This window comes from Balaenoptera acutorostrata, chromosome 3, assembly GCF_949987535.1.
Source record: "Balaenoptera acutorostrata chromosome 3, mBalAcu1.1, whole genome shotgun sequence".
NCBI lineage: Eukaryota > Metazoa > Chordata > Mammalia > Artiodactyla > Balaenopteridae > Balaenoptera > Balaenoptera acutorostrata.
Genome location: NC_080066.1, coordinates 71,566,991 through 71,591,415, shown reverse-complemented (window position 1 = coordinate 71,591,415; position 24,425 = coordinate 71,566,991). Strand labels below are relative to the sequence as shown.

At 38.4% G+C, this 24,425-nt stretch overlaps 1 protein-coding gene across 7 annotated transcripts in view; it reads right to left on the bottom strand.

The window, feature by feature from the left end:
- DENND4A (DENN domain containing 4A) overlaps window positions 1-23,861 on the bottom strand; it is a 132,333-nt gene extending 108,472 nt beyond the window's left edge. For all 7 annotated transcript variants that reach the window (XM_057543210.1, XM_057543208.1, XM_057543212.1 and 4 more), the window contains exon 1: window positions 23,590-23,861. The gene's annotated coding sequence lies outside the window, so the exon portion shown is untranslated. The remainder of the gene's footprint in view (window positions 1-23,589) is intronic.
- Window positions 23,862-24,425: the final 564 nt, after the last annotated feature.

Here is a 24,425-nt window from a genome sequence, read left to right as displayed (position 1 = left end):
CAAATACTTGGAAGACTTGATAGCCTTGCAAATAATTATAGAAGTTAAACTTCAAGGTTTTACATCATGTCCAGTAAATTAACAAATATGAAAAAAAACATTAAACCCAATGCTGTAGTGCTGTAAAGAAATAAGCACACTTAAAAACTGTCAGTGGGGGACTTTCCTGGTGGTCCAGTGATTAAGACTCCTCGCTCCCAACGCAGGGGGCCCGGGTGGTCAGGGAACTAGATCCCGCATGCTGCAACTAAGAGCCTGCATGCTGCAACTAAAAGATCCCGCATGCCGCAACTAAAAGATCCCGTGTGCCCCAACTAAAGATCTCACATGGTGCAACTGAGACCTGGCACAGCCAAATAAATAAATAAACATTTAAAAAAATTGTTGGGACCTCCCTGGTGGTCCAGTGGGTAAGACTCTGTGCTTCCAGTGCAGCGGGCCCGAGTTCGATCCCTGGTCAGGAAACTAGATTCCACATGCATGCCACAACTGAGAGTTTGCATGCCGCAACTAAGAAGTCCGCATGCTGCAATGAAGATCCCACATGCCGCAACTAAGACCTGGTGCAGCCAAAATAAATAAATAAATAAATAAATAAATACTTAACAAAAAAATTGTTAATGGCACTGTGAATTAGAAGAATTTTCTGAAAAGTAATCCATCAGTACTTAAAACTAATTGTACTATTATTAACTAACTCTATTTTGGTGAAACATCTCAAGAAAATATATATATTTTTTAGTCAAACCATTGGTCTAGATTATTTATAACCATACCTCCTTAAAGATTCATAGAAGTTTTAGAGTAAAAAAGGTAGAAAGGTAAATATGACTTGCCCAAAATAGCACAGTTCTTCACTAGCAGAGCAGGGCCTAAAACTCCTTATCCCAGGTCTCTTGCTACTACATACGATGTAGACTATTCCACAGAAGCCTGAAACAATGACCCAGATTTGACAAAGATAAAGCAGATCAGGTTGGTGAGGCTAGATGACACATTGCTCCTTCTAAACATTCTGATGGCCAGGACCAGCCCCAGATACACTTCTATTCTTTAAACTCCCTTAACCTTCTTTCAGCAATCAAATCAAACTTCAGGACCTTCTCTTTTTTCTTATTCCCAGGAAAATTTTTAGTTCCACTAACTGCTGCTCACTTTCAAATTTATATCACCAACCATGACTCTCTATTGAGATCCAAAATGCCTGCATGATATCTCTACCTGCACATCTAATAGCCAAAACAGAACTATTTCTCTGGCATATCTCCACCTTTAGACCTAAACCTACTTCTCTGCCCACACACACATACTTATGCTCTATAAATTCAGCAGGAAAGGCATAAATTTGAACCTGGGACTTTGCCTGTACATATTATCAGTCAAGGTAGTTGACAGTCTCAAGTGAATATGGGCTCCAGAAAAGAAAAAAATAAACACTACAGGAATAAAAAAGAGGGGTGAAAGAAAATAAAAGGCCAAGAATGGAACAACCTATCCCAGAGGAAACAGAATTTTTGGTCCAGACCAAACATACTTCTTAAATAAGCATGACAAACATCTTCAGGAAACTAAAGTAGAATATTAGGAAAATAAGGAATAATGAAGAACCAACAACAGATATTGGGTATTAAAAATAAAATAACTGAAATTCTAAGTCAGATAGGTTAAATAACAAAACGAATATAAATATAGTTGAATATTACATTTGATATGAGGGAAAAAATGAATATAGTTGAAAATAAAATCAATGAGTAGATGATCAGAATGAGATATTAAGAAGGCATAAAGCAACTGAAAATATATATTATAAAAGTTTAAAAATATGGAGGCTTAAAAGAATAAGACAACAACCCACAGACAAAGCAAATATTTGCAAAAGATGTATCTGATATAGGACTGTTATCCAAAATATATAAAGAACACTTGAAACTTGACAACAAGAAAATTAACCACCCAATTAAAAAATGGGCAAAAGACCTGAACAGATACCTCACTAAAGAAGATATACAGATGGCAGGTAAGCATATGAAAAGATGCTCCACATCATATATCATTAGGGAAATGCAAAGTAAAATAACAATGAGAAATCACCACACTCCTATTAGAATGGCCCAAATCCAAGACACTGACAACACCAAATAATGGCAAGCATCTGGGGTGGCAGGAACTCTCACTCATTGCTGGTGGGAATGCAAGATGAATCATATAGTCACTGTGGGAGACAGTTTGGCAGTTTCTTGCAAAACTAAGCATACTCTTACCATATGACCCATCAATCACACTTCCTAGTATTTACCCAAATGAGTTGGAAACACGTCCACACAAAAACCTGCACACGATGTTTACAACAGCTTTATTCATAACTGCCACACTTGAAAGGAACTAAAATGTTCTTCAGTAGGTGAATGGATAAATTAACTGTGGTACATCCAGACAATGGAACATTATTCAGTTCTATGATGAAATGAGCTTATCAAGCCATGAAAAGACATGGAAGAACTTTACATGCATATTACCAAGTGAAAAAAGCCAATCTAAAAGGCTTTATACTATATAATTTCAACTATATGACATTCTGGAAAAGACAAAACTATGAAAACAGTAAAAAGATCAGCAGTTGCCAGCAAGTTAGGAAGAAGGGATAAACAGTCTAAGCACAGAGGATTTTTAAGGCAGTGAAACTATTCTGTATGATACTACAATGGCAGATATATGTTATTATACATTTGTCAAAAACCACAGAATGTACAACACAAAGAAGGAACCCTAATATAAACTATGGACTTTGGTGATAATGATGTGTCAGTGTAGGTTCATGGATTCTAACAAATGTACCACTCTGGTGTGGGATGTTGACAGTGGAGGAAGCTGTGTTTGTGCAGTGGCAGCAGTATATGGAAACTCTCTGTAATTTCTGCTCAATTTTGCTGTGAATCTAAAACTGCTCTAAAAAATAAAGTGTATTTGAAAGGAAAAAAAATAAAAGAATTAGTTCTGAACACATATGGAGGCTAGGAAAAACAGAGCCAATATCAGAAGGTGAGAAAAAAACAGAGATGAGGAAATACTTGAGAAATAATGACCAATAATTTCCAAGAATTAAAGATATAAGATGTCAGTTTGGTATAACAGATAAGAAAAAAATACCTAGACACCTTATAAGGAACTCTTAGAACATCTCAAAGAGAAAATTCTAAAAATTCCCAGAAAGAAAAAGTAGTTCACCTACCAAAAAAAAAAATCTGACTCCAGACTTCCAATTAGTAAGATAATGGAGTAATATTTTTTAAATGTAAAAAATGAAGTTTAATATATGGTTAAACTATTATTTAAATACAAGGATGAAATAAAGATATTCTTAGGAATATAAGTACTCAGATGGCTTGCCAAGAAAGCAGCTAAACAAACAAATAAAAACTCAAACTATTGGTCTAAAGGTTATAAATCTAGGGGACTCGATAAGACATGGCAAGAAAGGGTGCGTAAATAACTTAAAGGTTCACTATTGCTAATTAAACAATGGAAGTGGCGGGAGGGAATGAAGGAGGAAAAAGAAGAAAAAAAAAAGTAAAGTATACCCATAATAATCCTGAGTATTAAAAGACTAGAGAATGCTGACATTGTAGGGGCAGAGAGGAGGGAGAGCCTACTAAGATACATGCCTTATTCAGGAGGAAGATATATATAATCAATAAGCTTAAAAATTTATAAATATAAATAAGAATCTAAGTAAAGGGTAACCACTAGAAGAATAAAAATAGAATACATAATTTTCAAACTGGCACAAAAAAATTATTTATCCTCAGAAATTGGAAAAGAGAAAGAAAGGGAAAAAAATTAGTGTAAATAGAAAACACAGAATAAGATGGCAGGAATAAGCCCTAATATAATAGTAAGAGACATACTTAAAAAACTCTTAGAAAGCACTCTTGGAGGTAACATGCCAGTCTTCTTACTGATCCTTGAACAAACGAGGCACGTTCCAGCCTCAGGGCCTTTCTATCCTTGCTGCTCTCTCTGCCTGGAATAGCCTTCTCGGATGCCAGCTGAGCCAGCTGCATCTTCAGGTCCTTCCTTCTAAAAAGTCACCTTCTCCGTGAGGCTTTCCATGACCACCCTATTTTAAAATTTCAACAATTTCCCACACCCAATACTTCAAATTTGCTCTTTCCTTATTTTAATTTTTCCACCTTATTACTTTTCACTATCTAACATGCTACATATTATACATATTCATTTCATTTATTATCTCTCTCTTTCCTCAAGATTAGTAAGTTCAAAAAGGGTAGGAATTTGTCCATTTTAGTCACTGCTATATAACCAGCACCTAGAACAGTGCCTGAAGAATAGTTATGTGGTCAATTTGTTGAATGAATGAATAGACAAATCAAGGTGTCCATAAGTAAAGGAATCATTTTAAAATGTGGCAGATACCATGATTTGAATATCATGTAACAGTCAGAAGCAATGATAACAGATGTAAACATAGCAACATAGATACTTTTTTTAAATGTAGTGTTGAATTAAATAGTATAAAACAGAAAGGAATCTAAAGCAAAATATCATTTATATAAATTAAAAATATATACCCAAAACAGCACTATAGTTTTGAAAAATATATCCAGGATGACATGCTAAGTAAACATATTAAAGTAGATATCTATGGGGGAAAGGGAATGGGAGTGAAGATGGAGGGTAAAAGAAGATAAAATAAAATTAAAGCAGGCCCCCACACAGGCCAATGACGAAAGTGAACCATGAAATCAGAAATATGATTAAATCAATTCTCTATACCTGAGGCGCCCTCACCCCACTTGCTCCCAAAGAGAGCTACTGAGCCACTGGTTTCAGCAAAACTCAAATCACTGTGACCTCGAGAAGACCCATTTCAGTAAAGTGTTAGTAAGAAGAAAGCCCAACTGGAATGAGCTGAGGAGAGAATGGGGGGTGAGGAAGTATACATAACCCTTTGCAGGAGTTTCGATGTAGAGGGGAGCAGGGAGATGGAGTGATAACCTGAGAAGACATGGAATCAACAGAGGACTTTGTAAAATAAACAAAATTAAAGGGGGGGTATGCCAAGGGCAATCATCCAGCAGAGACGGAAAATGAGGATGAAGAAAAGAAAGATAACTGTAAAAGCCTTGAGAAAGTATGAGAGGATGGGATCCAAAACACAGAGGACCAGATCACAGAGACAAGGATTTATCTCTTATTAAGCTTTCCATAATAATATGTTTAACAATGATTTTTCTGAATATGCAGGCTTTGGTGATGTGGGTTCTTAACTTTTTTGGGGTAATGAACCTCTTTGAGAATCTGATTAGTGCTATGGGTCTTCTCTCCCTTAAAATACACATACAGATATTCAGATAGAACTTTACATATAACTTTAGGGGGGTCACTGAGCCATGCTCCCCGAGCTAATCCATACACAAGTCTGTTTGGGGTTTTTTTGTTTGTTTTTACTTTTTAATTAACGTATAACATACATATATAAAAGTACAACTCTAGGAAAGTAAACACAATACCACCATTACAAATACCTCTCAGGTCAAGAAATAGAACAGTACCAGTAACAGGAAGTCCCCAATCCCCCTTCAACCTTCCCCAAAAGAATCACTATCTTGAACTAGTTTTGTCTGTTTCTGAACTTTATATATATAAATGGAACGTGGAAGGATTCTTACAGTATGTGTATGGTCCAGTTTTTTTCACTCTACAATATGTTTTTGAGATTCAGTCATACTCTTATGTGTAGCAGTTTGTTCATTTTCATTTCTGTATAGTTTTTCATTTTGAGAATATCATAATTTTATGTATCCATTCCATTGTTAATAGACATTTGGCTTGTTTCCAATGTTAGGGTATTATAAATAATTACAAAGTCATGTGTAAATTATTGTGCATGTTTTTTGATGCACAAATGCATGCATTTGCCAAAAATACCTACAAATATAAGTGCTAGGATACAGGGTCAATGTATACCCAACTTTGGTACGTAATGCCAGTGTTCCAAAGTAGTTGTAATAAGACCTCATATTGGATGGGTGAGATGGCTTAGGAAATAAAAACTTGTTTTTTGCAAGCAGAAACATTTCTCTGACTGACCTCTCTAAAATATTAGTTTGTTGTTGTTTTGTTTCAATTAAGTCATTGCTGAATACAACTATACGAACACTATAAAAAGAGAAAAGTGCTCTGCAATCAGTTTGGCCAAGCTCAAATCCTAGCTCCATTTAGTGTTAGATTATCATACAAGCAAATAAACATGTGCTTAGGTTATGGCAGAAAAGTACACCAGAAAAGTTTAATTCAAATAATTTTATTTAAATAATTTAACAATGAGGGATCATCATTTTAAGAAATCAGAACTTTGTTGATTTTGCTTATTTTTATTTGATGTTTTGGAAATGATTTTGTTCTGAATTATAGAAGTAGCATCATATTCACTTCGAGACTTGATGATGTAAAGGTTTAGAGACAGGAAATTATGACTCTGATTCTCTCAATCATTCATCTAATAAATATTTACCAAATGTTTATTGAAAAGGACATGCATCAGAGTTTTATTTTTGACCGTCCAGCATCTGAACTCCTTTACTATATTTTAAAAATCTGCCACTGTGTGTGTCTTGGAAGGAAGGTAAGCCCTAGATAGAGTCAACCATGGAAGACAAAAAGACCAGATACTTGCTTTGTTATTTAGGAACGAGGCACATAGATTGGTCAATTAGATGCTTTCATGCAGAATTTGACTCTAGGGCTAAAGTTGCAGAGACAGTTTAAAATTCATTCTTAGGGCAGTGACATACAGTACCCAGAGGCAGCGTTCCAGCAATGGCATCCAGCATCCTGTGGAGGAGTCAAAGGTATCTTAAACAAAAAGGACATTTCTGTGGCATTACTTTGGCTATGGTCTAGGCCTGAGGTTGATTAGTTTGTTTCCTATTTGTTCTCAGAGTCTGGTTCTCCAGTCTTTCAGTCATTTCTGTAAGCTAACTACTATCCTTCCAATAAATTCTTTTTAACCAAAGTTGATTTCTGTAGTTTGCAAACAAGAATCCCAAAATGGCAACCTTACCATATGCCAGGCTCTGTACCAGGCACTGGGAACACAAAGACAAATAATTTATGTATGGCCTTGCCTTACAGGAGTTTAATAGAGAAGGCAGACAAGTAAACAAACAATTACTGTAAGTGAGAAGACTATAACAGAAGTAATCACAGAAAGCACAAAAAGGACACACAGTTTAGCCTTCAGGAGTCAGAAAAGAAAGAGTTATCATCTAAATCTTGAAATATGAGTAGGGTAATAGAGTAGAGATGGAAGTGCATTCCAAACAAAAGGAGCAACAAATAAGAGGCATACGGCCTTTTCTTTGCTCATCACTTCCTTCCTACACAGTATCAAAAGCATAGTTGAAGGATAAAAGTGACAAAAGGCAGACTGATAGATTTGTGGAAGGGGATGAGAAACAGTTACAATTTGTGACCTGGGTGACAACGGTGGTATTTTTGAGCTTGTGTAGCAAGCCTCATACTTGAAACACACACACTCACCATCACCACTCCCACCACCGCAAAGCTGGCCACAACTATCTTTTCTCTCCTTCTCACCTATCTCAGTCACTTCTCAGAACAGTCAACTATGGACCTCTGGATTTGGGGTTTTTTGGTTTTTGGGTGGTTGGTTATCTGTGACAGCTGTGGAAAAGGAGTCATGAATGAGTGGATAAAGCAATTGAAAAGAGAAGTAAAGGCATTAATCAACTGATCAGAGTAGTGAAGCAAAAAGCATTCTGCCAACTGCTCACACTACTTTTGCTTAAAGGTAGGTACGACTCTACAGGCGAAAAAAACTGAGGTAAAATATTTTACAAAATAATTGTGTGTGTAATTTCAGTACTGACATAGATCGTTTTTAGAGATTTATCTTTTAAAATTATACTAGGCTTATGCTATGTATTGTTTTCACTGTTTACCTTTATAAAAACTGTGATATTCGTAAGTTTTATAAGCCCTTGCATTTTCAGTCATCCACTGTATGGAGTTCTATGCTTGAACAGCAAAAAAATAACCATAAAAGTAAACTAACCGGGCTTCCCTGGTGGCGCAGTGGTTGAGCGTCTGCCTGCCAATGCAGGGGACACGGGTTCGAGCCCTGGTCTGGGAAGATCCCACATGCCACGGAGCAGCTGGGCCCGTGAGCCACAACTACTGAGCCTGCGCGTCTGGAGCCTGTGCTCCGCAACAAGAGAGGCCACGATAGTGAGAGGCCCGCGCACCGCGATGAAGAGTGGACCCCTCTTGCCACAACTAGAGAAAGCCCTCGCACAGAAATGAAGACCTAACACAGCCATAAATAAATTAATTAATTAATTTTTAAAAAATTAAAAAAAAAAAAAAAAAGTAAACTAACCAACCAACCACTATTAGAAAAATTTGATAAAGGAGCCTGAAAGCAAATGATCAGTGAAGACTCATTTTCAAAAGTGACATCACAGTTATAAACAAAATGATGAATATTCTAAAATCTATAATCCTCCTTTGAAAAAAGAAGTATGCACTATCATGTGAAGGACAGATATGAAAAAATAAGTTTTCATTTTAGCTTCAGTAAATTGAATGATGTAAAACTCACTTCAGTCATACCAAACTCCACACCACCTTTGTAAATTCAGTTCTTTCTGCCAGAATGCCCGTTCAAATGGCCAGCTCCTGTGTAATCTTTGAGACTTGCTCTTTGAAGCCCTTCCTGATCCCCTCCCCTAGAAGAGATTGCCATTCTCTTTCCTTATACGTTAAGACAATCCTGTACATATCTCTATTACGATTATGACATTAATACTGTAATCATTTCTTTGAACATCTACTCTTCTCAACTAGAGTAGGAATTCTTTGAGAGTAGGCAATGTTACATCTCTAGCTCTGTAAATATCTGTTTTAGCACAGTCCCTAAGAAAGGACAGGCAGTCAGTAAACGCTTGTTAAATAGAAAATGACATGATGTATTAATAATAATATTAATATAAGATTATTTGTGTTCATGAAATAGCATGATTCAAACTTCAAATTCTGTATGCAGAAGCTAAAAAATCAGCTCTTATTTGAAAAAGGGAGATATTTTTATAGCTTTCAGAATAACCACCTATGGATTGGGGATGAAATAATTTAAGTTCTTTACTACTACATAAAGCTAATGAGTGGTCTCTTTTTTATTTCAAAAAAACCTCAATTTTATTTCATGTTATTTAGTATTCCTTTGCAATCACCACCTTTTACGGTATCTATGTAGCCTACATACCTCTCCTCTGAGAGTTGTATGCCCTGTATGCACTCCCTTATCATAGAAATGGGGCCTGAAATGTTCTCTAAAACCTTGGTTTCATCTGCCATAGCTGATTGGACCAGACACAGACATTTGCCTCAAACTAGATTTTTTCCCAGGGTTTAGAATGGGATCACAGAACCATGAGTGAATATAAGAATTTAAGAGTTAGAGGACTTGTTCGGCCATGCGCAGTGGTAAAAGACAACATGCAGAGAGAGAAAAACGAAGTAGACAAGTAGGGAGAAGCAGAAGAGATAATGCTGCCCCAGGGTGGGGAGAAAACAGCTGCCTGAGTTACTGATGAGTTTCCAGTTCCTGGTTCCCCTCCCCCTTATGAAGCCTGGTTGTACTTCTACCTTCAAAGTACAGTACTCTGAAATTCCCAGTATCCTTGCCATCAACACTAATTCCCTTTTTTGAGTAAACTAGTTTGAATTTCGTTTCTAATACTCACAAACAAAAGAAATTTGATTTTAAAAACCTCAAAAAAGAAAAGGTCAAGTAGGAATATAAAAATGTCAGTTAACCAGAGGAGGAAAAAAAACCCCTTGTTAAAAAATGGCTGTTACATTGGTATCTTCAGGCATTTCTCAGTGTAAGAAAATGAAAAATATTCACCAACCATAACAGGTTCAAACAACAACCTATAAATCCAACTTCAGCATAGTTGTAAGTCAGTATGAATAAAATTATATTTCAAAGTTCAGGGGAAAAAAGAGAGATTAAAGAATAGGGAGTATCTCAGAGCTTATTAGAATTTTTTTAAATTAATTAATTTATTTATTTTTGACTGTGTTGGGTCTTCGTTTCTGTGCGAGGGCTTTCTCTAGTTGCGGCAAGCGGGGGCCACTCTTCATCGCGGCGCACGGGCCTCTCACTATCGCGGCCTGTCTTGTTGCGGAGCACAGGATCCAGACGTGCAGGCTCAGTAGTTGTGGCTCACGGGTCCAGCTGCTCCGTGGCATGTGGGATCTTCCCAGACCAGGGCTCGAACCCGTGTCCCCTGCATTGGCAGGCAGATTCTCAACCACTGCGCCACCAGGGAAGCCCAGGACAAATTATTTTATAAAGAGAAATAATACCACTTACTACAATTTTGACCAAAAAGGGGGTGGGAATATGTCTTTTCTGGTGATAACAGTCCTATCTAACAAGACTAAGTATCATTATAACGTTTTCCCCATCCATCTATACGCTTTTCTCATACAAACATGCCACTTCAGTCTTCAACTAAAATGCTCAGTGGCAGAAGACAGTGACCTTTAAAAAAAAGGAAGCATTTCCCAACAGCACAGTCATTCTATGGCATTAGTTTCTAAAAAAAGACTGAAATATTAAGTTTTCCATTTTTCTTTGAAATTAGTTTATTAGTAAGAAGTTTCCTTTGGCAACTCAGACTTTAAAAAAAAAAACTAGTTTCTTTAGTATTTTCAAAGGGATAGTGAAGAAGAATGAATACTGATAACTTAAGAAAAACTGACTAGTTTCACTTTAGCAAGACTGGGAAAATCTACAAATGTAACAGCAAGTTCAGAGATAAAAACAAACAAACCAAAACAAACAGTACTTCTATCAAATTTGCCAAGATTATATAGACAGTTCTGGTGTTCAGAAAAAAATGAAACATTAAAGTAAAAGGAAAGGCTTATGAAAAATTGAACAGTGATTGCCATAAAAAAGATTTTAAGTAAACAAGTCCCAATTGTTTACAATAATGGAAGAAAGCAGAGGCATCGATCATTTTTAATGACTTATATTGCCTCCAGACTGTGTTTACTGAAATTACATTTGATTATGAGCGTCCAATATTCTGAGAATTTATTTTGAGCCAAGGAGTGAAGGGATAATGTGCAGGTTTGACTCTGAAGTGGGAATTTTTCCAGTTTCCCCATTCTACCCCGTTGTTCAATCTTTCTCTGCAACATACTTCAGTTTATCTCCCAAATTAATAAAAAGCACAATATCAGCAGAGCTATCACCTTCACACCTTAATCCATAATAGGAAAGGCTGGTTAATGCTACAGGATAGGCTATATGAAGACTAAGCATAAATAAAGGGCATTCCTAGAGTTTAAACAGTGTTATTAATAAGAAAAGTGTGCAGGAATTTTAAAAACTAATTAAGTAGGACAATTAAGAAATGCTAATCATCACTAATGCCAATTTCAAATTTGTGACAGAACACCAAATGCTGGAGCTGCAAGAAAGACTAATGGTTAGCTCGCCAAGACATTCTCAAAAGCTAGGAATTTGTCTTTCATTTTAAAACCCAGGATTAGTTGGTTTGTTTATTCATCCCCTAATTCTAGGACAGTGGGGGGGACTCGAATACATAAATTAAAACATTCTAAGGGCAGCAATGGCTGTAACACATTATTTACTGAACACTAAGTGCCAGGCACTGTTCTAAATGCTTTACCTGCATTAACAAATTTAAGCTTCACAACAATCTTATGAAGACATCATTATCTTCATTTCACAAGGGAAGAAACTGAGGTACAGAGAGAGAGCACAGATAGTCAAATAGCAAAGTCAGGTTTGCTAATCCCAGACAGTTTGGGTCCAGAGCAACTACTTTATACTGCCTCTCCAATACTAAAATAATTCATTCAACAAATTCTTAACTGAAACTGAACTTAACTGAGTGTCTTCTCTTGTGCCAGACACTGTTCTAGTTGCTTGAGACATAACATAGTTACTAACAGATTATTTCAGAAGGAACTTGACAATCCAGACAAGAGTATGGGTCTGACAACCCACAAAATGGGAGAAAAAATTTGCAAACGAAGCAACCGACAAGGGATTAATCTCCAAAATACACAAACAGCTCATGCAGCTCTATGTCAAAAAAACAAACAACCCAATCAAAAAATGGGCAGAAGATCTAAATACACATTTCTCCAAAGACGACATACAGATGGCCAAAAAGCACATGAAAAGATGCTCAACATTGCTCATTATCAGAGAAATGCAAATCAAAACTACAATGAGGTATCACCTCTCACCGGTCAGAACAGCCATCATCAAAAAGTCTACAAACAATAAATGCTGGAGAGGGTGTGGAGAACAGGGAACCCTCCTACACTGTTGGGGGGAATGTAAATTGGTACAACCATTATGGAGAACAATATGGAGATTCCTTAAAAAACCAAAAATAGAACTACCATATGATCCAGCAATCCCACTCCTGGGCATATATCTGGAGAAAACTCTAATTCAAAAAGATACATGCACCCCAATGTTCATAGCAGCACGATTTACAATAGCCAAGATATGGAAGCAACCTAAATGTCCACTGACAGATGAACAGGATAAAGAATATGTACTACTTATATACAATGGAATATTACTCAGCCATATAAAAAGAATTGAAATAATGCCATTTGCAGCAACATGGATGGACCTAGAGATTATCATACTAAGTGAAGACAGGCAGAGAAAGACAAATATCATATGATACCACTTATATGTGGAATCTAAAACAAATGATACAAATGAACTTATTTACAAAAGAGAAACAGAGTCAGATATAGAAAATAAACTTATGGTTACCAGGGGGGAAAGGGGAAAAGGGATAAACTGGGAGATTGGGATTGACATATACACACTACTATATATAAAATACATAACTTGGACTTCTGGTGGCTCAGTGGTTAAGAATCCACCTGCCAATGCCGGGGACACGGGTTCGATCTCTGGTCCAGGAAGATCCCACATGCTGCGGAGCAGCTAAGCCCATGAACCATGACTACTGAGCCTGCGCTCTAGGGCCCGCATGCCGCAACTACTGAAGCCCGTCTGCCTAGAGCCCGAGCTCCGCAACAAGAGAAGCCACCGCAATGAGAAGCCCATGCACCGCAATGAAGAGTAGCCCTCGCTCGCCACAACTAGAGAAAGCCCACGTGCAGCAATGAAGACCCAATGTAGCCAAAAATAAATTAAAAAAAAAATTTTTAATAAAAATAAAATAGATAACTAATAAGGACTACTGTATAGCACAGGGAACTCTACACTCAATATTCTGTGATGACCTATGTGGGAAAAGAATCTAAAGAAAAGTGGATATACGTATATGTATAACTGATTCACTTTGCTGTACAGCAGAAACTAATACAACATTGTAAATCAACAATACTCCAATAAAAATTAAAAAAAAAAAGTATGGGTCTGAAAAGGCTTTCTGGAGGAGATAAAGCTTATGCTGAGTCTTAAAAGATGCAAAGGAGTTAGACAGGCAAAAAGAAAAGGGAAGAAGAAAATGAAGTCATTCCAAGGAGATGGACTACATAAGCAATGGTCAACAGTTCAGAACTAGCATGTACATTCAAGGAATCTTCAAAAAGTAGTTTTATATGGCTAGAGTGGAAAATGGAAAGCAGAAATTATGAGTTAAGATTATGAGTTAAGAGAACCAGTCCCAAATCATGATGAGGCTTAATGACCTGGTAAAGAGTTCAGACTTTATTCAGTTAACAATGGGGTGTTAAAGAAGAATTTTCTAACTGTGTTTTAGACATACCAGCCCGGCAATTCTGATGTGAATATCACAGAGATAAAAATGAAGACAGGAAAACCAGTGAGAAGGTAAGGAAGTAGTTCCTAATAAGGCAGTGGCTGAAACAGGGATACTAGGGAAATGACCGATTCAAAAAATATTCAGGTGGCAAAATCAGCAGAATGAATAGTAAATGAATGTATGTGAGGAGAGAGAAAGAGGGAGGAAACATGATCCAAAGTTCCTTGAATGATGAAGCCAACAGTCCAGATGTCTTTGAAAAACAATAAATCAAAGAAAAACTTTAGATAGGTAAATAAGTTCAGTTTGGACAAACGGAGTTTAAAGTGAAGATACATAAGCAGTTAGATAAGACAATCTCTGATGCTTTGAATACTAATGCTGGAAAAACAGCTTGGTGGGTGACTGGTAGATACACGGTAACTGAAACCATAGGGATAACTATGACTTGCTTACTGTAAAGGCTGAGAAGGGCAACTGGCTAACCCTGGGACCACCACTTCTTTTGAGACAGGCAGAGGAAGGCAAGCCCTCAAAGGGAATGATCAACACACTGAGAAGCTCCAGGATAAACAGAAGAGGGCAGCAGGGTGGAAGTCAAGGGGTTGAGTTTCTTGAGAAAATGGCCAACAGTATTACTGTCATTGGTTACTTTAGCAAGAGCAAGTTTAGTGACATAAGAAGTAGAAATTAGACTGCAGTGGTATAAAGAGTAAATGGGAGAGAAAAGACGTAATTTCAGCCAAGGCAGATTACCATATCAATTTTCTCATCTATAAAGTTGAGGTAATGGGTTATTTTGAGCACTAAATGACTTACTACATGGAACCGCACCTGTAAGTAATGCTACAGGCCCTCATGCTCACTACACGTAGCCACACTGGGTGTCTTTCTGTTCTCATCTCAAACTCCTTTTCATGGCAAGGCTTTGCACTTGATATTCTCCCATAAGGATCACTCTTTCCTCAGCTCTTCACGTAACTGGCTCTTTCTCATCTGTCAAATATCATCTCCTAAGAGAGGACTTCCCTAAGAAGTACCCTAAGGACCCTCTCAATCATTCTCTCACATCATCGTGTTTTACTTCCTCTGTAACTCTTACAACACTTTGAACTTTTCTTATTTAGAGGCAATATAGCAAAGTGATTGAGAGTGTAGGCTCCACAATCAGACTGGCTACATACGAATTCCAGCTCTGCCATTTACTAGCTATGTGACTGTGGTCAAGTTGCTAAATCTCTCAGTGTCTTAATTTCCTCATCTTTAAAAGGAGCAAAATAATAAAGTACTTACCTCACAGACTTCTTGAGGGAATTAAATGAGTTAATCCATATAAAATTACTATAAGAATACAGGTAAATTCTGAGCACTCAAATATTATTATATATTTGTTTACTTGCAAGGATCTTAATGCTCCACTAAACAGCATTTCTCAAAATGTACTATGAAAAATATTTGAAGCTATAATAACTCTAAGTCCAAATCATAAATATATCAACCAATAACCAAATGACAGAGTACTAGTCTGACTAAGCCTCAGGAAGTTTTACTTTCAGAAAAGGGATTTTTTTTTTTTTTTGGCCACAAAAGTCAGAGAGAAAAAAAACCATACAGAGCTAAGGCTCTGTAATTAGTAAGGGAAATTTTTTTCATAAGTTTTATATATATAATTACTTGTAATTTAGACCAGCCTATAAGAAGTAAAATTAAAATATGGAAGACAGAGAAAAAAAGGTTCTGAAAGGTCCTGACCTAAGTAACTTTGGAAAATAGTGTTCTGACTGGGAACTCTAAACAACAAAAGGATTTTAAAAAAAGATAAAACTTCTCTAGTTGTTGAAGTCATTTCTCACTGGGATATGGTTAACAATTATGAAACTGTGCATGTATAATGAGATTGAACAAACAAGTAAGTGGACTGCAGATGATGAGAACCAGGTTTCTCATTTCTGGAGAGTAAGGTTACAGATAAGCATGGGGGTAAGGATAGAATGAACCATGTGGTACTGAAGCAGAGTCAAAGATATCAGTATGAACTCATGTTTAGCTTCATTTAGATACAGATGGACATATAGGTAAAAAATAGTTATATATCTGTATACATGTGTTAGTATACATACATATATTTCCTATGTCTGTACACTGAGGTCTAAAAGCAATGATATCCCAACAGCAATGAGCACACCCAGTGCCCAAATCTTGGTTTCTAATATCCTTCTCTAATAAAAGTAACAAGGGATCCTTGAAGAAATGGTTGATTATAGGGCTGGGGCAGGGAATATAAAAGATTAGCCTGGAGCATCTTGTAGTGCCAGAAAGTATGGAAGTGCTCAAAAAAACAAAACAATGGTTTATGTCCTGTTGGTTACAGGAACCAACCTGAAAGAGGTGGAACAACTTGAGCAAAAAAATAAGGTAGTATAGGAGTATAACCCAAATTTAGAAATGAATATCCATGAGTCCATATTGATATAAATGATTAAATAAATAAATAAATAAATGGGGGAGAAAAGGAAAATCTCCCTTAAAGAAGAATCCCAAATAATTGTGTAGATACTCACCTGTTGAGGAGTTAGAGCTTAACTTCCTACCCACTGAATATGGTCTGCACTTAGTGACTTATTTCCAAAAAGCAGCATATAGGAAAACTTTACAGTAGAGAAACCTGGCAAACACTACCTCAGCCAGGTGATCAAGGTTAAAAATATCAGTGATAAGTCATATTGATGGTATGTACCCTTGATACGATATAATGAGAATAGCATTTTATCTCTACAGTCATCTTCCCCAAAACCCATAACCCTACTCTAACTATGAGAAGAACATCAGACAAACCCAAATTGAAGGACATGCTACAAAATCTCTGACCCGTACTCCTCAAAACTGTCAAGGTCATCAAAAGCAAGGAAAATCTGAAAAGCTGTCACAGACCAGAGGAGCCAAAGGAAACATAATGACTAAATGTAGTGTGGTATTCTGGATGGGATCCTGGAACTGAAAAAGGACATTAGGTGAAAACTAATGAAATCTGAGTAAAGTATGGACTTTAGTTAATAGTAATGTTCCAGTGTTGGTTCCTTAGTTGTGACAAATGTAAAACAGAAGTGTCACATATTAGCAATAGGGGAAACTGGGTGCAGGGGATGTGGTAACTCCCTGAAACTTTTCTGTAAATGTAAAACTATCCTAAAATTAAAAGTTTAAATAAATTAATAGTAATAATAACAATAGCAGGGAAGTTACTGCCTTAACCAGACTGACTTTAGTCCTTTAAGTCATGTATAGAGGGTCGGACAAAAACAGAAACAGTTAGTACTATGCAAAACAATCTCAACACTGATGAACAATTTATAATATTGTATATGTAAGTGCCTAAAGTCATTTCATATGTGCATATTTTTATTCCTTAGTTGATAAGCACTTTAGGAGCACTCTCCTAAAACTCTCCTCTAAGCAGGAAGCCACTCAAATTTTAGACTAAAACAAAACTGTGGTACTAATTATTATTAATAAAAATTCCACCTGGTTTTTGAAGTCCACAAAATTTAAATAGTTTTAGTTAAAATATATCCACAGTACATTACTGAAACATTTTCTCATAGTTTCAGAGGGAGAGAAATATAACTATACATATTTTAAGAAAGTACATTGGGAAGTTCACTAATAACAATATACTATAATGTAAAATTCACAACAACTTGGGTCCATAATGGTCACTGTTCAAGAGATCTGGAAACTCCAAAAATAAAAAGAACACTTCACTAATGTTTGTAACTATCTTGAACATATTTAAAAACCAAAAAACCTATTACAAAAAAGTCTAACAGAAAATGTGTAAAGGATATAGGCACATCACTTAAGAGTTAACCAAAAATGCCCATATAATGCCGCGGAGCAACTAAGCCCGTGCGCCCCAACTACTGAGCCTGCGCTCAAGAGTCCCCAAGCCACAAATACTGAGTCCGCGTGCCTAGGGACCGTGCTCCGCAACAAGAGAGGCCCCCCGCAATGAGAAGCCCGCGCACCGCAACGAAGAGTAGCCCCTACTCACTGCAACGAGAGAAAGCCCGCGTGCAGCAACAAAGACCCAAAAGCAGCCAAAAAAAAAAAAAAAAAAAAAGCCCATATATAAGAAAATATGAAGGGAAATAAAAATAGAACACAAATGAAATGCCATTTCGCACCAATCAGATTGGAAAAATCCAAGAGTCTGACAACACCAACTGCTGGTAAAGATATGGAGAAATAGAAATTGTTTGTCAGTACCCTATAAACACCCTGCAAAGGGGAAAAAGCATATATCCTAAGACCCAACAATTTGACAATCAGGTATATGACCTGAAGAAACTCTGGCATGTTGCTTGAGGAGATACAAGGATTTCATGAGGCACTATTTATAACATAAAAAATGAAAGCAATCTAAATGCTTATCAATAGAAGAAATGACAAATTGCAGTATATTTATTCAATGGAACACTACAAACCAGTAAAAAATGAATGAACTAGACCTATAGTACCAACAAGAATCGAGGGGAAAAAAAGTAAAATAAAGAAAACAAGTTTCAAAATGTGTATACCATGACACAATCATATTAATAGCTGGTTAAATTTACCAGCACACTTAAAAAAAAAAAGTGCCAGGCACAGTTTTAAGCAGCTTATATAAATAAACTCATTTACTTTTTACAACAACCTTATGTGGCAGACATTTCTATTATCCGGATTTGATAGACGAGGACAATGAGGCACGGAAAAATTTTAAAACGTGCCTGAGGTCACAAAACTATTAAGTAACAGAGTCAAGATTCAAACCTAGGGAGTTATGGCTCCAAAGTCCACACTCTTCAAAAGCATCCAAAGCAACGTCATGTACTACTCAAATACATACAGTTTATTAAAAGGTAAACTGGAAGGATACACATCAAATTTATCACAACAATTGCCAGGGAGGGGATGTAAGGAGAGAAGGAAAGAGGATGAAATTGGGGAGAACAAAAGGGGCTTTAACTTCATCAGCAATGTTCGAGTAAAATATAAAGTTCTACGCTGCTCTTTTAGAATTCAGTGTGATACTGACGACATACGTGGTTCTTTTATATTAAATGCACATCTCAAGCAAAAATGAAAAAAATGTCAACATTTTGTATGGTGAGTATGTGCATTGTTCAGTACTTTTTGTAAATTTTTGTAATTTTCTGTATTTCTTAAACTTTTCAAAAACAAAATGTCTCCTCTACGAAACAATATTATAACAAAAATAAAAAGAGTGACGTCCCTGGTGGCGCAGTGGTTAAGAATCTGCCTGCCAATGCAGGCGACACTAGTTTGAGCCCTGGTCCGGGAAGATTCCACATGCTGCGGAGCAGCTAAGCCCCTGCGCCACAACTACTGAGCCTGCGCTCTAGAGCCCGCAAGCCACAACTACTGGGCCCACGTGCCACAACTACTGAAGCCCGAGCGCCACTGCAATGAGAAGCCCGTGCACCGCAACAAAGAGCAGCCCCCGCTTGCCGCCAACTGGAGAAAGCCCGCACACAGCAATGAAGACCCAACGCAGCCAAAAATAAATAAATAAATAAACAAATAAATAATTTTTTAAAAAATAAAAAGAAATTTAAGAAATTTCCCATCTCCATATTTCAGGTTTTATTTGGAAATGCAAACAGCTAAACTGTGAGTTTATGTATGTATATATACTTTAACATACATATGGAAAATGCATTTTTACAGGGCTCAAAAGAGATATACTAGAAGTATATCAGAAACAGTATCTCTTACTTTACATTTTGATGACTCACTCTTCTCAGTGAAAATGAAGTATATATAGCACTAGCAAGAAAACCCCCTTGATACCTTTCTACCTCTTTTTTCTGCTGCTTTCTACTTGTTTGTGCTTTTTAAAAGAAGGAAGCAAGAAGAAAGTACCAAGAAATTGTCACATACTTTAAAAAATAACAACAGCCATAGATGAACATATATGCAGCCCTTCTGAACTTAAGATTCCCCCACGTAGGGCTTCCCTGGTGGTGCAGCGGTTGAGAATCCACCTGCCAATGCAGGGGACACGGGTTCGAGCCCTGGTCTGGGAAGATCCCACATGCCGCGGAGCAACTAAGCCCGCGTGCCACAACGACTGAGCCTGTGCTCCGCAACAAGAGAGGCCGCGATAGTGAGAGGCCCGCGCACCGCGATGAAGAGTGGCCCCCGCTCGCCACAACTAGAGAAAGCCCCTGCACAGAAACGAAGACCCAACACAGCCAAAAATAAAAAATAAATAAATTAAAAAAAAAAAAAGATTCCCCCACATACAATCAAGTAACGTTCCAAAAATTTATTTGTAAATTGGTTGTCTGGAACTCAGAACATATTTTCCCATAAAGAAAGTTAAAAGAGGATGTGAGCACCAGGAAAAAGATACTGTCTGAGGTACCAGGGCATGAGCAGTGGGACAGTAAAAGCAGAGTATACAATATGCACTCGTGAACCAAGAAGAAAAGTAAGGTTCTCTACCAGAGTTTGAGGTTAGAAACCACGTTTCATTCATTCACCTTTGTATACTCAGTGACTAGCAAAGTACCTGGCACCTCATAAACATTCACAAACCGCTGACTGATGAGGTAATGAGGAAAAGACTTGAGTCAAGCAGTCCATCAATAGGTGGCACTGGCAACACAGAACAATTAGGGTGTAAGACACAAACAGAAAAGAGGTTGGACAGTAACGATGTGCATTAATAGGAGCATCCCCATATGGAAAACCATTACCAGGCTGGTGCTGGGAGCTAGGAGAATGCCTTCACCTGTATTATTGGCTGTTTCCATTATTGTGTATGTTGCATAAGCACCGTATTTTCAGTTAGTTTGGCTAATAATGAATCATAAGGTAGTTTTTCTGTTGGGGCAGTGGTTATGTGGGATTTTCAGAATTTTCTCCTATGACTCTTGAAAATATTTTAATGTCATTTTAGTGATTATTAGAGTAATACTACTCACAAGACAGAACAAAGTACAAACACTAAAACAGAAGTTACCTATAATGCTATCATCCAGAGATAATGTCTTTTAATATTTTATGTACTTCCTGCCAATCATTTTGCCATATATGTGATATATTATAAGTAATAACATAGTAATTCCTTATATTCTGATTTTTATCTCAAGATTATATTGTGCTTTCTCATGTTAGTAAATATTTTTAAAAATATGACTTTTAATAACTGCATTTACCACATAGATTAACCACCATTAATTTCACTAATCCTCTATTATATGGCATTTTAACTATTACAAATTTTTCACTATTATAGTAACACACTATATAAATTAATCCTTTCTTATGTATAAGGTTCTACACTGCTATTGTAGAATTCAAAGTGGTAATTATGATACACAGTAATAAGTAATAAAGTAATAAATAATAATAAGTAATAAAGCATGGAGTGCTTGACTTCCCCCAACCCACAAATTCTACTGAGCAATAATCAGTAGGACACTGAACAAACAAACAAGAAAGGAAGAAATTTTATCAAGTTTTCTTCATTCTCTTCTTCCACACCTTGTAGGAAGGAGGAAAAAGTCCTGAAAGGTAAATCTCTGATATCAGAGAGGACAAGAACAGCAAGCCAATCTTCCTGCCACAGCCACTCTGCTTTCCACTTAGAATAAGAAGCCATCAGTTTAAATAGGAATAAACAAGATTTATAATATATCAAACATCTCTGTTTGTATTGGTGCTTAAATCTAGGTTTTCATAGTAAGTAGACTGCTTAGAAAAATTCTGCAAACAGAAAAGATAATGTAACTAATATCACTCAGTGAGAACACAGTTTTCTTTTACAATTCCTCCATGATTTTTATTATTTTTTGAATGAATTAGAAAATGTCATGTACTCTATTTCTTCCTTCTTATAGCCTCCCAATTATTCCAAATTTTATTCAAGCTGCCACAAATAGGTCAACAGCTCCAGGAGCTTAAGAATCAATAACTATTTAAGCCAGTGGTAATTCATGTGGAAAAGTTCAGAACAAATCAGCATCAGCTTCCTGGCTCTCTTGCACAAACAGAAAATTTATATCGCTTCACCAATTTTCAAAAGTGTAAATTTGTGTACATAAATTTAAAACTCAGGCCAAATTTTACTTACATTTATTCCCAGTACTGGGCTGCTGTCAAGATCAATTAACTTTCCTAACAAGTACATTCTTATAAAACCCACAATGAAGTTAAGTCTATGTTTAATCATTCAGAAAAAGAAAATTATGTAACATATAGTATGTACAATAATGACGATGATGATAATATATACTATTCTGGACTCCTACTGAGAGCTGCAGTTCAAAGGGAGAATGTGAAAATGAGGTAAAAGTTACCAAAAATGTTTAATTCTGGCCAAAACAAAACAAAGTTCCCGTAAAAGCGGCCAAATACAATCTTTTGTTTCATTATAAGTTCAAACGGGGTTCAAATAGCTCAGAAATTATGTATACCTAGGTTTTCAAAGGCTGAAATCCCAGTATCTAGTCTAAACACAAAACTGTATAACTTGCCCAAGAGTCCTTATTTATTACCCAATCTTAGGTCCCCCGGAGACTACTTTTTACAATAATCTCAAATGTACTACAGTAGATTACTGTAACCTGGGTTACGCTGTTTACAGGTGTCTCCGCCTCCTTCCCCCAAGAGGAGAGAAGAGGTAGACTAGGGCAAGCAGAAAATAGAAAGAGACCATATACACCAAACAACAGCTTGTAATCTTGTAAAATTGCTTCTTTTAAACTTGGACTATTATTTTCATTAACGGATAATATTTTAAAGAATAAGATATTCACGTAGTAATACAATTTCTGCCCTCACGGGTCTCTAGCTAGCTGACATGCGTTTTCTCCTCAGATAAATACATGCCTGTTGACTGATGCCTATCCTGCTGCTGCAAACAAGAAATAACTGTCCTATAAGACAAAACCCTTCTCTAAGGCTCCAGGCGTAACCATACGTTTGAATTAAAAGCACACTGGAACAATAACAAAAATCTTCCAGCACATCTGTCATTTAAAAGTACGATAATGAAAAGCTGTCGCTGCGACCCAGTTTTAGGTCACAAGCTTTTTTTCCCTCCCCCCCCCGAAAGCGGTAAACTTCAAAGGGAACAGTGGCGACCAGTAATTGTTTACCCCCTCCCGCCCCCGCCCCCCCAAAAAAGACTGGGAAAAAAACCCAAACTGGACAAGTTGGACGTTGAGCAGGTTCACGCTGGCCGGAGTAGGCTAGGCAGACCTCCGGGAGGAAAACCGGGCCTCTGGGGGCCCGCCAGGATCCAGCTGCCGCCTGTTTAAAACAGCGAGCAGGTGGGATTCCGGGAGGCCACCTCCGTCTTACGTAACGGGCTTGTCAAAATCCCAGCTCCAGGACCTCCCCTCTCACCTCCCCCGCCCCCACCCCCAGCTCCCAACAAGAGCCCCAGGCCAGCCCGGAATAGAAAATCCGGAATGAAAACACAGGAGTCCCCCAAGCATCCGACGCAGAGGCGCGGGTGCTACTCTCAGCACCGCCGCGCCATCCGGAGCAGACCCAGCTCTCGGAGGACGGCCAGGCTCCGAGAAGTCCCCGGGCGGAGGTCGCGGCCATCCACGCCACATCTCCGAGCCCAGCCGGCCCCGCTCCCGTGCCCGCGGCTGACACCGCTCCGGGCAGTGACAGCTCCACATGCCACCGCTGTCCGCGCTGCCGCCCCCACACTCACCTCACCGCTGGCTCCCTCGCGAGCAGCCGGTCGAGCTTGGAGAGCGGTGCCGCGTCCACTCACCAGTGGCGGCGGGACACGAGAGACTGAATGCCGCGGGGCTCCGAACCCGCTTAGCTCATCCCCAGCCCGGCGCTCCGCCCTGCGCGGCACCCCCGCCCGCCCAGGCCTGCCGTCTCAGTCAGACGGGACTCCCCCTCCCCTCGCGGCCGCCGCTGCCTCCGCCTCCTTCTCTGGTTCCAGCCGCCGCGGCCGCCGCCGCTGCGACCGGCGCCATCTTGACAGTGACGGAGTGGGCGGAGGCGGGGATCGCGGCCTGTGAGCGCCAATAGCGGGCCAGGCCCTTGCCCGAGGGGGCAGGACAGGGACAGGTTGAGGGTCGCGGGGTCCTAGCGCCCGATACTGCTATGGGCGTAGAAGGTGGGCGGAGCTGAGGGGCGTTCTCTCGTGACGCGCGGTAGAGTTGGGGAAGTGCGCCGTGGTTCCCCTTCGCGTTGGGAGATCCGGACCCCTAGGCGAGCGTGGGCGGCATACACCTTCCCTTCCCCTTTCACCACCCCGAGGGTCAGGGATCCGTCATGGGCCAACTGACCTGTTTCCTCCTTCCTCCCCAGCCGTCCCAGGAGTCCTGACATTGGCTAGCCAGAGCTCGTCGCGTCTGCCTGAGCGGCCGCTCCTCTACCAAGAGCACTCAGATTCCCCAAGAAACCCCCTGAGGGGTTAGCAACCACCTCTGGTAGGTTTCGGTCCCAATATACTGAAGGTCAGGTAAAATGGGGAATTCAGGCGGGTTCTCTGAAAAGTATGTTGATAAAACACCTATTGTTGACTGAAGG